Source organism: Callithrix jacchus, chromosome 21 (assembly GCF_049354715.1).
Source record: "Callithrix jacchus isolate 240 chromosome 21, calJac240_pri, whole genome shotgun sequence".
Lineage (NCBI taxonomy): Eukaryota > Metazoa > Chordata > Mammalia > Primates > Cebidae > Callithrix > Callithrix jacchus.
In genome coordinates, this window is record NC_133522.1 from 12,663,044 (window position 1) to 12,679,636 (window position 16,593).

The window sequence follows — 16,593 nt, forward strand, 5'->3', positions numbered from 1 at the left end:
CTTCCAATACCCTCATCTTTTAACTCCTTTTGAATGATCTATACTTCATCACATATAAACCACTCTTTCTTCTGATCATACCTTTGCATTTTTTGTTACTGATCACTACAACCCTTCTATAATCTCAGTTTCAAGAATCCCACTCTTTGAGGCTGGGCGCAGTGGCTCATGCCTATAATCCCAGCACTTTGGGAGGCCAAGGCAGGTGGTTCACTTGAGGTCAGGAGTTTGAGACCAGCCTGGCCAACATGGCGAAACTGCATCTCTACTAAAAATACAAAAATGAGCTGGGCATGGTGGTGCACACCTGTAGCCCTGGATGCTCTCTCTGAAGGCTGAGGCAGGAGAATCGCTTGAACTCGGGAGACAAAGGTTGCAATGAGCCAAGATTGTGCCATTGCACTCCAGCCTGGACAAAAAAGTGATACTCTGTTTCAAAAAAAAAAAAAATCCACTTTTTGAATGTTACCTCCCAAATTTCCAACTCATTATCCCAATACTTTGATTCCACCAGACTCTACAATGCATTATTTCTGCCTCATTTGCACTGTCTCTCACTCGGCTTAAGCTATTTACCCAGATATCTCCACTAGGGAATCATAAGACACAACGGGAATTATTAACAATCGGGCTTACACTCTCAGATCTCTTGACTCTCTCTTAGTACGTGACATGTATCTACTGAAACCTCAACACTGCCTATTCTGTACTCACTCTTGTGCAACTGACTGTGGTCCAGGAAAAACGCAGAACCATAGCAGTCGATCTCGTTTTAAATTGATGACTACAAATAACAAGAGGTCTTCTATGGCTTCTCGAAAATCAGAACACATTTCTGTAGCTCATTCATTCTTGATTCTGCTAGATACTCTTGACTCTTCCAAGTACTCCTCCATCTTCATTCTCAGCACAACATCGTTTCTCATTGAGAAAAAGTTAAGTGAGTAGAAGACAACTTCTGCAAGACACGAAATCTATCTGCCTCCCTGATGTTATAATTAAATGGCATTGTTTAAGCCCAGCCATCCACTTTTGCACTAGATCGCATCCTCTTGTCTACCCAGGGACATTGCTCCAAGGATGCTACTTCTCCTCCTTCTTACATTTTCACTCTCCATCAGATCAACTGATAAACTCATATATGCATGTTGCTTTTATCTCATCTTTTTTAAAAAAATAAAAATGATCCCAATCAATTTTTTCTCCTGCTATTGCTTCATTTCTCTTCTTTTCTTTACAGCAAAACACTCAGGAATACGGCTAACCAGGAGGCAAAAGATCTCTATAATGAGAATTATAAAACACTGCACAAACAAGTCAGAGATGACACAAACAAATAAAAAAAGTCTCATGCTCATGGTTAGGAAGACTCAATATAGCTTAAATAGCCATATGCCAAAAGCTATTTACAGATTCAATGCTATTCTTATCAAACTACCAACAACATTCTTCACAGAACTAGAAAAAAAAAACTATTTTAAAATTCATATGGAATTTAAAAAAGCCTGAATAGCCAAGGCAACCCTAAGCAAAAAGAACAAAGCTGGAGGCATCAGGTTTCCTGACTTCAAACTATACTACAGAGCTACAGTAACCAAAACAGCATGGTACTAATGAAAAAATAAACACATAGAGCAATGGAACAGAATAGAAAGCCCAAAAATAAGACCACACACCTACAAACATCTGATCTTCAACAAATCTAACAAAAACAAGCAATGAAGAAAGGACTCCCTATTCAACAAATGATGCTGGGATAACTGACTAGCCACGTGCAGAAGATTGATACTGGAACTCTCCCTTATACCATATATAAAAATAAATTCAAGATGGATTAAATATTTAAATGTAAAATCCAAAACTATAAAAACCCTGGAAGACAACCTAAGAAATGCCATTTTGGCTATAGGAGGGGAAAAATATATGATGAAGACGCCAAAAGCAATTACAACAAAAGCAAAAATTGACAAATGGAATCTAATAAAACCAAAGAGCTTCTGCATAGCAAAATAAACTATCATCAGAGTAAACATACAACCTAGAGAATGGGAGGAGGGGAAATAGCTGCAAACTATGCATCTGACGAAAGTCTAATATTCAGCATCTATAAGGAATATAAATTTATAAAAGAACAAAACAAGCCCATTAAAAAGTAAGGAAAAGACATGAACAAACACTTCTCAAAAGAAACCAAATGATTTTAGTCTAATCTTTAATTCATTTTCTTGACATTTTGTTAAAGATATTCATATCCAGGATGTAAAGTGGGTTAAGTCTATAATTTCTATTTCTGTGTTCTGTCAAACTTTGATATGAGGATCACACTAGCTTCATAAGATAAAATGGAAAGCTCTGTTTATTTCTCTCCAAGATCTGGACCAGATCATATAGTTTGAGAATTACCTGTTTCCTTAATCATTTGAAAGAATACGCCTATTAAACCTCTAGTGTCCAGAGACATTCTTCTGGGTAACTTTTATTGTTTCATGCTTTTTATGTGTTTTGTGTTTTTGGCTATGATCTTGCATTCTTTGACACTCAGGCAATAAATAGAACTTCTTAAAACCCTACTTTGAAAATACAACTTTCCAGAAAGAATTGTGTTTGTTGCTGCCAATCACCATGGCCACTACCATTCCAGAGTCACTTTGTTTGTTTGTTTGTTTATTTATTTATTTTGAGATGGAGTTTTGCTCTTGTTGCCCAGGCTAGAGTGCAATGGTGTCATCTTGACTCACCACAACCTCCACCTCCCTTGTTCAAGCAATTCTCCTGCCTCAGCCTCCCAAGTAGCTGAGATTACAGGTATGCTCCACCACACCTGGCTAATTTTGTATTTTTAGTAGAGACGAGGTTTCTCCATGTTGGTCAGGCTGGTCTCGAACTCCAGACCTCAGGTGATGCACCTGCCTCAGCCTCCCAAAGTGCTGGGATTACAGCCTTGAGCCACCACACCCAGTCCCCAGAGTCACTTTAAATTAAATTATTTGAACCACATTAATGGTGTGAGTTCAGTCCTCACACTAGTGTGAGTGTATGCTTTGTGTTTATAAGCTTTCAAGAGTGATTTTTGTTTTACTTCCACCCAGTACAAGCTTTGCACATCAGGTTTACTACTAGCTCATTCTTATTGTGGAGTTTCCTGTATAGTTTCCTAATTTGTATAAGAAGCCATCAAAACAGAAGCTCAGATTCTACTAGAATTTAATAAATATACTTAAAGCAAAAGCTGTCAATAGTTTAGTTAACATAAATTATGCCAGATTTTGCCATAGCATCTCCTTTTTCATTTTATTTTCACCAGTGACACCAGCTTTTGTATCACCTTAAGTATTTGCATTTTAATGAGAATTTGGTAGACAGCAAACGTATTCATCATGGCACAATTGCTGAAATGCTAACCTACTCTGCAGGTATTTATCCCATATATTCAATACATGCCATGGCTCAGTTCTGATTTTCATTTAAACTCCCACATTGTTGAAATCAGACAGAATAGGCACACTCTATCTCAAGGATCCTCAGTACCACCTACATATTTGGTGACTCAGGCACAAAATTCTACTAAAAAACTAATATTTCTTATAAAGACCTACTAAAGATTAAGAGCTGAGTTAGAGAAAATGACATCACGTAAAGACAAGGAAGTATTCACAGAAAGTTTCCTATCCCCTTTCCCCCACCTGACAGCTCACATAGAGCACATTGTCCCTCAATAAATTGCATTGTTTGTATGCACGTCTAGGTCCAGTGAAATTACCTTACCAGTTAAGGGACTGTTTCAGAAGCCAAGTTCCAGATATCAGCCAATGACCAATCTTGCAAAGACGGCCTTCTAAAGACAGCAGGCTCAGACAGGCTAGGTTAATTGTTCTGCACATAACACCCCTCCCCGACCAAAAGCTTTTGACACTCTAATCTAATGATTGTTTAATGTTACCAACATATAATTAATGAGAACCCAGTGTAATTGGTTTTTGACTATAAAAACTAATTTATGATTAAAATACACGTTTATGTAAGCCTGTTTTGATTTAGCTAACAAAATCAAATTGTATGAATCATTTATCTACTCCAATAATTACTATATTTATTTCTGCAATGAAATACTGAGAAATTCAACTATTTTCAAGTTCTGTATTCTATTTGACTATGATTTTGAGTAAACATTTTAACTCTTTTTAATCAAGTTGCTACATTAGGAGAGCCAGTATGTTTTAAATTAAGTTATATTATTGTCTAAGTTACGTGAAGGAAAAAAAAATGGAATGGATATATTTGAAAAGGAAAACCAAAACTCTGACTCATGGCAGAATCCATTTTGTAATAGTTCTAAACCCTGATATTCACAAATGTGAGTGTAGGTTAATAACTGGTCTTCGTTCATCAAACGTTTTGTCTATGCATGTTTGGTTAAAGGAGCAATTATCTATTCAGAGTTTTAACAGAGCTCTGGAAACTGCTTGTCTAGAAGAGCAAAACTGGTCTTATGTGACTTCAGATCACTATATCATGATATAATAGACATACTGGAATAATGACACACAGACTGATGATATTTTAAGATTCCCCATAGAAACTGAGTGCAAATAAAGACAGATAATCACAATCTGAACTAATTTACTCACAATTAAATCTCTTGTAAAATTAGTAAAAGAAAATATATTATTGAATGTAAAGAGAATCAAGGTCATCTGAGGTGACACATTTCTGCAGACAAGGAGAAGCGAGTCTATTTTCTCCTTCCACTCACACACATTGTGCTTTGGCTGTGGGGTAATTCATGAAAGGAGAAAACAAGTACAGAATTTTATAGTCAAATAAGACTTTCTCTTTCAATCGTGAAATTATAATTGGCCAATTGCTAGCAGCTGCCTTTAGAATTTGTGTTTTCCAAATGTTAACAGGCCTCAAGTTAGCAGTAAATGTGAACATTAAATGGAGATCTTTGTTTTGTTTTGTTTTGTTTTATTAGGGCACACATAGAATTTCTTGCTTTTAAGGTTTATTCTTGTCATTTGCCAAACTAAAAGACTATGCCATACATTATACCATAAACATTCTTCTACTAAATAGTCTTTAAACTACTCAGTTCATGATTATTTTAAATATCAAAAGCCAGTTCTTATAAAATGTGGAGTTTCATTGAAAATATAATATTATTTAAAACATTTATTTCCAGTATGTGTTTATTTTATTTGAGATTCATTTTTTCTAGAAATCTGTATATCTATATAAATACAGATAGATGATAGATAATAGATAGATAGATAGATACATAGGCAGATATCTGGATTACAGCCATTCCAAAGCATAGACAGCAAAAAAAAAAATTTACTATATTCATATATTTTTAAATGTAGTGATTATTTTTATAATTGGAAATAGGATGTATTTATTTTTTCCTAAGCCTTTCTGCAGTATTGGCTAAACTAGCATCGTAAAATATTACATTGACCATGACAAGCCTCTCCAGAAAAGTCCTATTTCTTACAATAAAAACATTCATTTATAAAAGAAAAATAAAATTAATTTTCTTCCAAATACATGTTTACTTAAAAACTTAAAAGAAAACTTCATAAGGAACGTACCCCATGTTTAAAAGGATCATAACATTACATTTATGATCAGAATGAAAGCATAATGTAGAAATTAAATTAGGTTTCCTTTGTGAATTAACGTCCCAATTTCTTCCTGAAGTGGTTAACTGCATTTGTCACCATGGACATTTTCAGCACCATTCAGAATTTTCAACTATATTTAAAACAGATCACATTCACCTCCTCTGCATCAACATACTAACTAGTCAATGGAAATCGAAATACAACCAAAATAGATAGTTTATACTGCTGCCAAGAGGAGAAGGTTCAAAGCAGAGGTGTAATTAAAAGGATGACTAAGCAGACAGAATCACATTAAAGAGACTTCTCACAAGACAGAAAAAAAAAGTGGAAAAAAGAAGCAAGTGCCCCCCAAATATGATATTGCCATCTCTGCCTGAATCATTTGAGCATGAGAATCTCAGCTTTCTGGTATAGGCCCCAGTTGCTATAGAAACTTACAACTGGGAGCTAAATAAAGTAATTTCTATGCTAGTGCTGGTGTCTGTAACTTTAGCACCTGATGCTAACCAAATTGTGCTCAATAAACAAATTTAAACTTTAAAAGCCTGCAATGTGATCCCAATGCTTTCTATACAACTGATTAATCTCAATTGATCTTGGCTCAGAGCACAAGAACGTAAGAAATCTCAGAAACAGAAAAAGACTACTTAAGGCCAATATGCCTGCATCCTTTGTTTTTCTTATCTGATTTCCTAGTTTATCCCCATACCTCTATCCTGTCTTAGTTTGAAAATAAAAAGTCAGCTAGTTCACTCCCTAACTCATCAATAATCCTGCTTTCGCTGATCCTTTTAGACAATTTATTCTATATTAAACCACTCCCTCTTGGCCTTCCCTTATTTATTTATCCTACTCTAAACCTAAAGAACAAAGAGATAAGGCAGCCCGTTAGATACTTATTTCTTAATCCTCCCAGCTGGGCCTATTATTGCTGCACATTTGATTATAAGATTATTCACTATTTGGCAAGAAATCGAGAATCTGAAATAGCCCCTTGATGCCCCTGTTTGTGTGGGCATGTCAGGCCCTTACCCATCATGTCACCAACCAGTGTGTTTGGCTGTGGTAATGTTCTCTTATTAAGCAAAATGAGACCACGGGGTCTAAATATATGTTTGCATTCTTCCCCAGCATCATTTTAGAAAGGAACAATGTTGGCATATACTATATAAGCCCTTTGTTCTTCCCCATTGGGCCCAGGCATTTCAGGTCAATGTCACTGTGAGCATTTAAAGTATGAAAAAAAACATCTGAATATATTACCTCATTAAAGCACATGAATACCGTGGTTATAAGCACCAAATACAAATACATTTATTAGCAAATTTGTTTCTTCTTATCAGAGACTTGTAGTGATAAGCATTTGAGGGTACATATTTTATCTGTTAAAATATTGTATTTATTGCACATTTGTTAAAGCTCTTGGCTCCCATTCCAGTGTACGCTCCAGAGGCTTAGATGAGTCTATTACCTGTGATATCAAAGCCAAAATCAATTCAGGGCAGAGCATTTGACAATAACATGAAGAGTCTGTTGCCTAATTATGAAACAAAATTGGTCAGATCGATCAATCAATTTTTTAATCATTTCTGATCTAATCTGTATATTTCTATGAGTCATTTTTACTACATGTAGAAAAAGAAAAAATGAAAGAGAAAGAAAAAAAGGAAAGGAACAAATAATGGAGGAGGGAAGAAAGGTAAGCAGAGTTCATCTAAGTTCTGTAAAACTAAGTCTTTTAAAAAATGCTTTACTTTGAAATGAAGATGCAATTTTTATGAGGCAATATTTTCTTTTAATTATCAAGATGCTTTCAAACACCAGGGGAGATTTTGAAACACTAAATTAGGAACTGATAATATGAGCTCACCATGCATTCATAAACCTTTCCCCCTGAGTTCCTCTGGATTCTAACTGCTACCTTGGCTTTAGCCCAGTAAGCTTTTAAAAACAAAGAGGAAACACTGGGGGTTAAACCTAAGAACTGACCTGCTATTGCCACTCCGTGTTCAACCAAAATTCTCATTAGAAAACAACATGGAATGGATTTTAGCTGCAAAAAGGCACCCAAGAGAATAACAGAAATATATTAGGTTAACTGTTGGATACACGGCATTGCCTGTATACCAAACAAAAACATCCTGGGAGAGATCTGAGCTATGTCAGAAACAGAGTCAGCTAACAACTGTCAGCTGGGATTTTTGAATAGCATTTAAATCCACCAAGCACCATTTGGAAGCAGGTGACTTCCAAGGATGGGGGAAATGAAATTCTACTAGCTATGGAAATAGAAAAAGAACGGAATTTGGTACCTCTCTCTGTCTTTTTTTGAGTTTGAAAATTTTATTGCATTTTTTTCCCTGCATGCAAAACTTCAGTTCTCACATATCTACATAGACATAAATAATAGGCTCTATCAACACACAGTGCATAGCACTTCATAGGCAATTTATAAATACGCATTTTATACAGGAAGAGGTAAGCAAATGAGGAAAGAAGAAGGGTGAAGAATCAACCCTGAATTAACAGTTACAGGGAAAAAGAACCGAGAGAAGTGAGTTCAGATGGGGCTGAATGCTTGTATTTTAGCCTCAAGCTGAAAGTGGCAGCTGGCTACATGGTCCTGGCCAGGTGGTCAGCCACTACTCACTAGTAGAATTTGGCATTCAAGTCAAGCAGCTGCAAAGTGAAAACAGCCCAGCAGCTTTGTAGGAACAGAGGTATGGGCCAGCTTCTGGTTACAGGCTCCCAGCCAATCGCAATGGGAGAGAGCTGAGAACACCTGCCCATGACCATAATGGAAAGCGTAGAGCTAGTTTATAACAGAGCACCAAACAGCAAAGACCACATCCAAGGTGTCAATAAGGCTTTCTGAGTGAAGAGTTCAGCGGGTGGGGATGGGATAATCATGTCTTAGGTGTGGCATGCTTTGGAGGAAAGACAAGGAGAGAAGAATGAACGGGCCCTTGGGGGGCATCTGCCCCCCTCAAATCTATTAGTAGTAATGATTCCAGTAAAGTGCAGAGTTATACAGTAAATTGGTGACACAGTGAAGCTGTGAACAGTTCTGCTGATTCTTAGCCCAAAGCTCTTGCACAACTGGCTTAAAGCAAATAATTGCCATTTTACAACCCTTGCTTTGCTCAATAACACTATTCAAAGCTTGTTCATAAGTATACCAAAACTATTGAAATAATCTTTAATTTTTTCCTCCATTAAAATAATTTCAAGTGCTTTTCCTAAATAAAAATGAAAAAATAAAAATTGCCCTAAATACAGTTTTCCTATTGTAGCATTCCAAGGACACTTATTTTATTACTCTATACCAATTCAAAAAGGGCACAAAAAGAACTACAGTACACAGACTTTGCCCTGCCTTCTGCATTATTTTCAAAAATAAGAGGTTCAATTATGGTTATGATACTGTGACACATTCTGTAAATTTTATATAACTTCATTAGCCATAAAAGCTTTCACCCCTTTAGGTCTGTATTATAATATTTTATTTATCTAAATCTAGGAGAGTCGGCAAGGTTTATTGGGCATTTCTTAGTAATCTTTTAAATTCCCATTTGGATTGCAAGAGTTTGAAGGGCTGTACGCAACATACCTCAGGTACAGGAAAACAAAGGTGCTAAAAGTGAAGGAACAAGCCAGCATCAGGATTAAAAGTAGAATCTAAGCTTTCTTATCAGCATTCACATACAGCATACTGTTTCTTATATTCAGTGCTCCATAGCTCTTCTTTATATCTCAACAAAGATTTCTGCTTATTTGTGGAAGGAAACACAATTTTGAATGTCATTCATGGCTGTCGTAGCATGGAAGACATGGTGCTGAATTTAGATCATTGTAAGTTCATTACTTTGTCTTTCACTTACTTTCTTGTCTTTTTTGGCATCATACATAAAGAATGGTATATATAATAAATAAGTACAGTTTAAAACAGCAAGTCCAACATCAGTGTATAGAACAGTATTGGGAGGCCAAGGCTGGTGGATCATAAGTCAGGAGTTCGAGACCAGCCTGGCCAATATGGTGAAACCCTATCTCTACTAAAAATACAAAAATTATCCAGACATGGTAGCTCACACCTGTAGTCCCAACTACTTGGGAGACTGAGGCAGAAGAATCACTTGAACCCTGGAGGAAGAGGTTGCAGTGAGCCAAGATCACACCATGGCACTTTAGCCTGGGCAATTGAGCAAGACTCTGTCTCAATAAATAAATAAATAAATAAATCTCTATTGATCCTGCTGGGTGTCTTTTTCCAAATCCTCCTCTCTTCATTCCAGAGGATTTGCTATGATCTATCATTCTTTTGGCTTTTTTAAATATTTTTCACAAATATATTTGTGTTCCTAAATAATACGTTGTTTCACTTTGCATATTTTGAACTCCATATTAGCAGAACCAAAGTCTTCTGTTAGAAGTTTTTATTCAACATTATGGTTTTAGGAGTTTGTTTTTAATTTTATATTAATTTACTTTTACTTGACAGTAACTGTATGAAGTACAATGTGATGTTTTTAATCTATGTATATATTGTACAACGATTCAATCAAGCTAATTAACAGGAAATGCAAATTAAAACTACAGTGAGATTTCATCTCACACCTGTTAGAATGGCTATAATCAAAATATGAAAATGGGAATAGTGTTGGTTATGATATGGAGAAAAAGGAGCCCTCATACACTGTTGGTGAGAATGTCAATTAGTACAGGCAGTTTGAAAAATAGTGTAGCATTTCCCCAAAACTCTAAAAATAGGATTACCATAGGATTCAGCAGTCACACTCCCGGGTATATATCCAAAGAACATGAAATCAATATTTCAAAGAGATAGCTCCTCTCCATCACTCATTTCAACATTATTCACAATAGCGAAGAGATGGACTCCGCATTGTTGAGGGTTATCTGAATGGACATGTGTAGCTGTAATTTATTCATATTGATGTTTTGTAGCATTCCATTAGGTATACATGCCACAACTTACCTGCCTGTTCTCCTTACATTTGGGTACTTTCCAAACATTTTTCCTCTGTTAAAAGCAATGAAATTATCTACATTCATGTTCACATCTCCTTGTACATAAGTTCAGTTCAGTTTCTTCATGTCTCAATTGAGAGTAAAAATAGCTACATTCCAGGGCTTTTATTGATGCCAACATTCATATTCTTAATCCACAAAACAAATAGTCATTATTTTGAACATTAAATGATCATGTGTGTAATAAGTACACAAAGGAGAACAAAGGCTGGTTCATATGACATGTTCTATAAGTCTTTCTTCACTCTCTGTTAAGGATTAAGTGACAACTTCACTCCTTCACACATGGAGTTGCTTTATGCACCTTGCTATGTGACTTATAGGTGCAGAAACTTCTGACTCAGTATTCAAGGCTGCTATTTGGCCTCTATCAAATGCAAGTCTGTGTGCTTTAATTCTAACTACATGTAAAAGGGACAATGAGACTCTGGAGAAACGGAGGTATCATATTCTGCAAAGTGAGAGAGAAGCTGCTGCTTCCTTCTTCCCAGGATTTGTCATCACTGTCTTTCTGGATAGAGTCCAGCTGACTCCAGTTGTATGAAGCAAAGGCAAAGTGCATTATTTTGATCCACATATAGCCTCTACATAAAGAAAATGCAGCACTGTCCTTTGTGGATCACCTCGAATTCATGTCTTGGCTATCTAACCCAGTTGTCTGCCAGAAACGCTGCCACTCTTGATGTTCATAGAAAAAAATACTGTAAATCAGCCATCAATATGACATTGATGCTGCACATCTTCAGATTCTTGCTTTGCGCAAACAAAACAGATACATCAGGGAAAATGGTGATGGCCTATCTTCTCCACAGTTTGAAAGAAAAAGTCATGGCACATAGTTTGTTCATTATTTTTTTTTAGTTTTGTTTGTTTGTTTGTTTGTTTGTTTTTAACCAGTCTTCTTTGTTACAATTTTCTTTGGGCTAAAACTTCTGTCGGAATTTTACCTTCTGCCTGTCTTCTTCCCTTATTCACTTCTCTTCTCTTCAGGTCTTTTCTCCAAAGTGATACATAGAATCTTATAAATTGATGTCTGATCAACTTTGGAGAAAGAGAAGGAAGAAAACCTTCATGAAATAACTAAAAAAAAAAAGTTTGAAATTCTGAACTTGTATTTTCTGTTACCAAAATAAGACTTTTCTTTCCTCTGCTTCTCTCCTCCTTTTAATGCTCTCTCCCATTTGGCTAACATTCAATTATATATGACAGCTGGTGTGAAAGTTGGACTGTACTAAATGTGGCTGATAAAAGAAAAGAGAGAGAGAGAGACAGTGAAGGAGAAAGAGAGAAGATTGTGGAAGAGCCAACATATTTAGAAATCCTCTTTGAAAATTTCCTGAGCATTGCACTTAGACTGCAATTCACTTTGGTTATTTGCTTTCTGAATTTTTCCAAAGAGATGGTGGATAAGCATTTAAAAAGAGCATGCAACAATAAATACTTCTTTTGTAAGGCTGCTACCATATGCTCTATACATGAAAAGCAAATGGCAAAAGTGAATAAATATTTGATGTAGATAACACTGTGAAGCTGATGCTTTGGGGGAAAATTTCTTGAGATGTTACAAAATATTAATATTCATGTAGCTATTTTGGGGGGAGAAATCAGAAAAAGCAAAGGACTTCATCTCTGAACATCGGGCCCAGTACCAAACTTCAATATTGGAGGGGGGTCGGGAGGACTCTGCTTTTATGATAATACTGTAGGCATAACCAACAATGGAAGTATAAAGGAATGATATAGAACAGAAGAGCCAATTAGCCTCAGGGCTGGCTTGACCCAGGAAGAGAAATCAGATTTTGTAAAGCAACACAGAGAATGCCAAATCAAGGCTCACATATTGCTTCTGAGCCATTTTCTCAGCACTAATTGCAGACTTAATTACACAGTGTAGTATCAGAAGTTAATGATGACTGGTGGAATACCGTGAGCAAAGGAGGCACTAGGGAACCAGACCAGAACTGGCCAAGGCCACCCCTTACTTAAAACCAATAGACCTAATGTAAAAGCCACACATCAACACTAGTGGAAAGAAATTTTGCCAACTCAGAGGCAGATAATAAAAACTCAAGTGAGAATGAGGCTGACACTGACACTGTTCAGTCTCATCAAGTGGCTGATGAGGATGAGGACGCTACATCATTCCCTGAGGATAGAAATTAGCAAAATAATGGCAACATGTGGGAGAGAGACAATTGAAGAATTCAGAAAGCATGACAATTAGATCTCAGTGTCTGATGAGGGGAACGGCGCAAATGAACCACTTAACATAGCGAAGTCAATATACACCCAAAATACATTAGGTCCAAATGATGTAAAATAGATGCCTAGTAGGCAGAGCATGGGACCAGGGAAATCTTCCATGACTGTACATAGAGCAAGCATTTCTACAGCAAGCCATGAACTAAGGAGAGAAGGGACTACAAAGCCAAAAGTCTTTGTCTTTAAGGTGATTGACAGACATTGAAACTCAGCACCGTATCATCAGGTTACAGCCAGCAAATGGAAACTATGTTAATTCGAGAGAGATGACAATGTAGGAACTGTTTAAAAAGTTATTGGGGCTGGGCGTTGTGTCTCATGCCTGGAATCCCAGCACTTTGGGAGGCCGAGGTGGGCGGATCACCTGAGGTCTGGAGTTTGAGACTAACCTGACCAACATGGTGAAACCCCGTTTCTATTAAAAATACAAAAATGAGTTGGGTATAGTGATGTGCACCTGTAGCCCCAGCTACTCGGGAGGCTGAGGCATGAGAATTGCTTGAGCCAGGAAGACAGAGAGTGCACTGAGCCGAGGTTGTGCCACTGCACTCCAGCCTGGGTGACAGAGTGAGATGCTGTCTCAAAAAAAAAAAAAAATTATTGGAAGACTAAACAATCGAAAAGGGAACATTGGACTAACACAGTGATAGCAATCTTAGCATGTAAGGAACAAGGTAAAAAGTTGAATTTACCAAGAGAGAGACCTTGAGAAGCTGTGATTCAGATCTCTTAGGAATGAGAGCCTCTGACTACTCTGCAGCTATCTCAAAAGCTCAAAGCGGTACCCTGCTAAACTGGGGGACAGTGCGTTACCAGACTGTTACTAGTTTCTCCAAAGAAATGTAATGAAACTGATTCTCAGACTGTGGAAGTATGCAAGAAACCAGAACCAATAGCTACTTCAGGATTAAGAGTGACTGCTGAGACGAGGCTGGCAGGAGCAGTACACCTGGAAGAAGCAAGTGCCTTCTCATTCCAACTACCTTGTATCCTCCTCTAGTGGCCTCTATTGGCAGAACTAACAGGGAAATAACTGGCAAAGGAGAAATGTAGTTCGCAGAGCCCCAAGCATCACAGAACTGCAATACAATATAGTTAATAATTGTCACCGCAGGGAATGTAAATTAGCAGAGCCATTATGGAAAACATTATGGAGGTTCCTCAAAAAAGCAAAAATAGGACTACTCTATAATCCAGCCATCCCATTTCTGGGCATGTATCCAAAGGAAATGAAATCAGTAACTGGAAGAGATATCTGCACCCCTTTATTCATCATAGTATTATTTGGAACAACCAAGATATGGAATCAACCTAAACTTTCATTAACGGATGAATGGATAGAGAAAATGTGGTATGTGGTAGTCCCTCTTAGCCAAGAGGGACATGTTTCAAGACCCCCAGTGAAGGCCTGAACTCTTGGATGGTACTGAACAGCGACTAAGCAGAAAAATGTGAGATTTCATTGTGCTGCTCATACACAACATGCAAATTAGGACTCAAATTGTTTATTTCTGGAACTCTTCATTTAATATTTTTGGACCATGGTTTGCTACAGCTAAATGAAACCATGAAACCATGGAAAGAGGAATCATGGACAAGGAGTATTACTGTATACACACAATGGAATTCTATTTCAGAAAAAAAGAAGGAAATTGTGCTCATTTTTGACATGTATGAACCTAGAAAACTTTAAGGGAGATAAGCCAGACACAGAAAGATAATTCATGATCTCACATATGCAGAATCTAAAAATGCTAAACTTACAGACACAGAAAATAGAATGGTGGCACCAGGGACCGGAGTAAGAGAGAGTCAAATAAATAAGGCAAACTAATAAATATGACTGTAAACTGTATCATTCAACCCGAGGGCCACAGAAAATCAAAAGTATTTATTACAGGCTAATAGTAATATAATTTCAGTTTGTAGTCTTAGAAAAAGATGACATAGTTGATGCCTCTCTATATGTTTATGCAGTCAAAAAAATGATAATTGAAGCTTTTCTCAGTCTAAGGTTACCTATAATATGCAATAAACTCAACTGTTTGTCTTAGTAAGGTAGCAGGTAAGATAGTGTGTGTATCCTGAGTTTAGTTAATTCAAAAGTTTCATCATTTCTAAAAGTATCAATTAGTACTTTCACCATACCTTTTGCCTGAGATGTTAATGAGAAGCAAAATGCATCGTTAATGGACTGAGAAATATTCAAATGTAGGGAGAAGCGAGAAAATAAAAATAATGTGAATAGCCTAGAACTGGATAATTGGCCTCTGAATAATTAAGTCAATTCTATGAAAGTATCTTCCCTAGGAATCCCTATTTTTACAGCAATTTACTGAGAAGACAATTAATTTACATAAGGGATGAAGCACAAACCAGATATAATTGCTACAATGGTTGTAAAAACCTAATGAGAAGATAAGAATTATTTCAAAAGCACAGAAGAAGAAAAAGAAGAGAAAACAAGATTTAAGATGAATGTCCCTTATTCCAATTTGTATATGTTTGTATTCATGCAAAAGGTGTTATAATATCTTTGCTAATATATCACGAGTTACAACATAAATTCATACATACAAGTCACATTGAGAAAAAGGATGCAGACAAGCTTAGAAAAAATTAAAGTACAAGGTAGGCATTATAATTGCCTACCTTGGTTTGGAGTATCATAAACGGTTATACATCTTGTGAATTGGGTATAAGTGTTGCTTAGGGGCATTCCAAAAATAAGAAATTAGCTTTGTTTTGTTTAGCTATGGTCACAAAATACTGCAAAACAAACTAACACAAACATCAAGGAATGGAAACAAAATGAACTGTTCTTATGACTTGGCAGGTTGGCTGTTTTAGCTATATGAGCGCAGACTCGCTGCTGAGGGCACTGGTGGGTCTGCTTCTCCTGCCAGATGTTAGGGCTCATCCACTTCACACTGCGGTTCACTGGGTCAGCTGGAATGATTCTCTTCTACATCTTCTATACTTTTGTCAGCTAGCTTACCAAGGCATTTTTTTTTCTTACTAGCAATAATGAGGTGCAAAAGTGAAAATGCATGAGATATTGTTTCAGTTTTATTGAGGTATATTGACAAATAAAAATTACATATGCTTAGGTATAGAGCACTATATTTTGATATACATATGCATTATGAAATGGTTACCAATCTCAAGTTAACTAATATGTCCATCATCTCATATAGTTAGCATGCTTTTGTTTGGTGTAGTGAGAACATTGAAGATCTACTCTCTTGGAATGTTGTGTATTATTGTCTACAGTCACCATGGTGTATGTCAAATCTCTAGAATTTATTTATCTTGTATAACTGAAACTTTAAACTCTTTGGCCAACATCTCTCCATTTCTCCCACTTCTCAACCCCTGACAACCACCATTTTACTCTCTGTTTTGATGAATTTAACTTTTTTAGATACCACGTATAAGTGAGATCGTGTATTATCTGCCTTTCTGTGTCTGGATTATCTCACCTAACATAATGGCCTCCATGTTGACCAATGTTTTCACAAGTAACAGAATTTCTGCTTTTTTATAGCTGAACAATTTCCACTGTAAACCACAATTTCTTGATCCATTCATCTATCAATGGACACACTGATTCCATATCTTTGCTATTGTGTATAACACTGCAATGAACATGCATGTA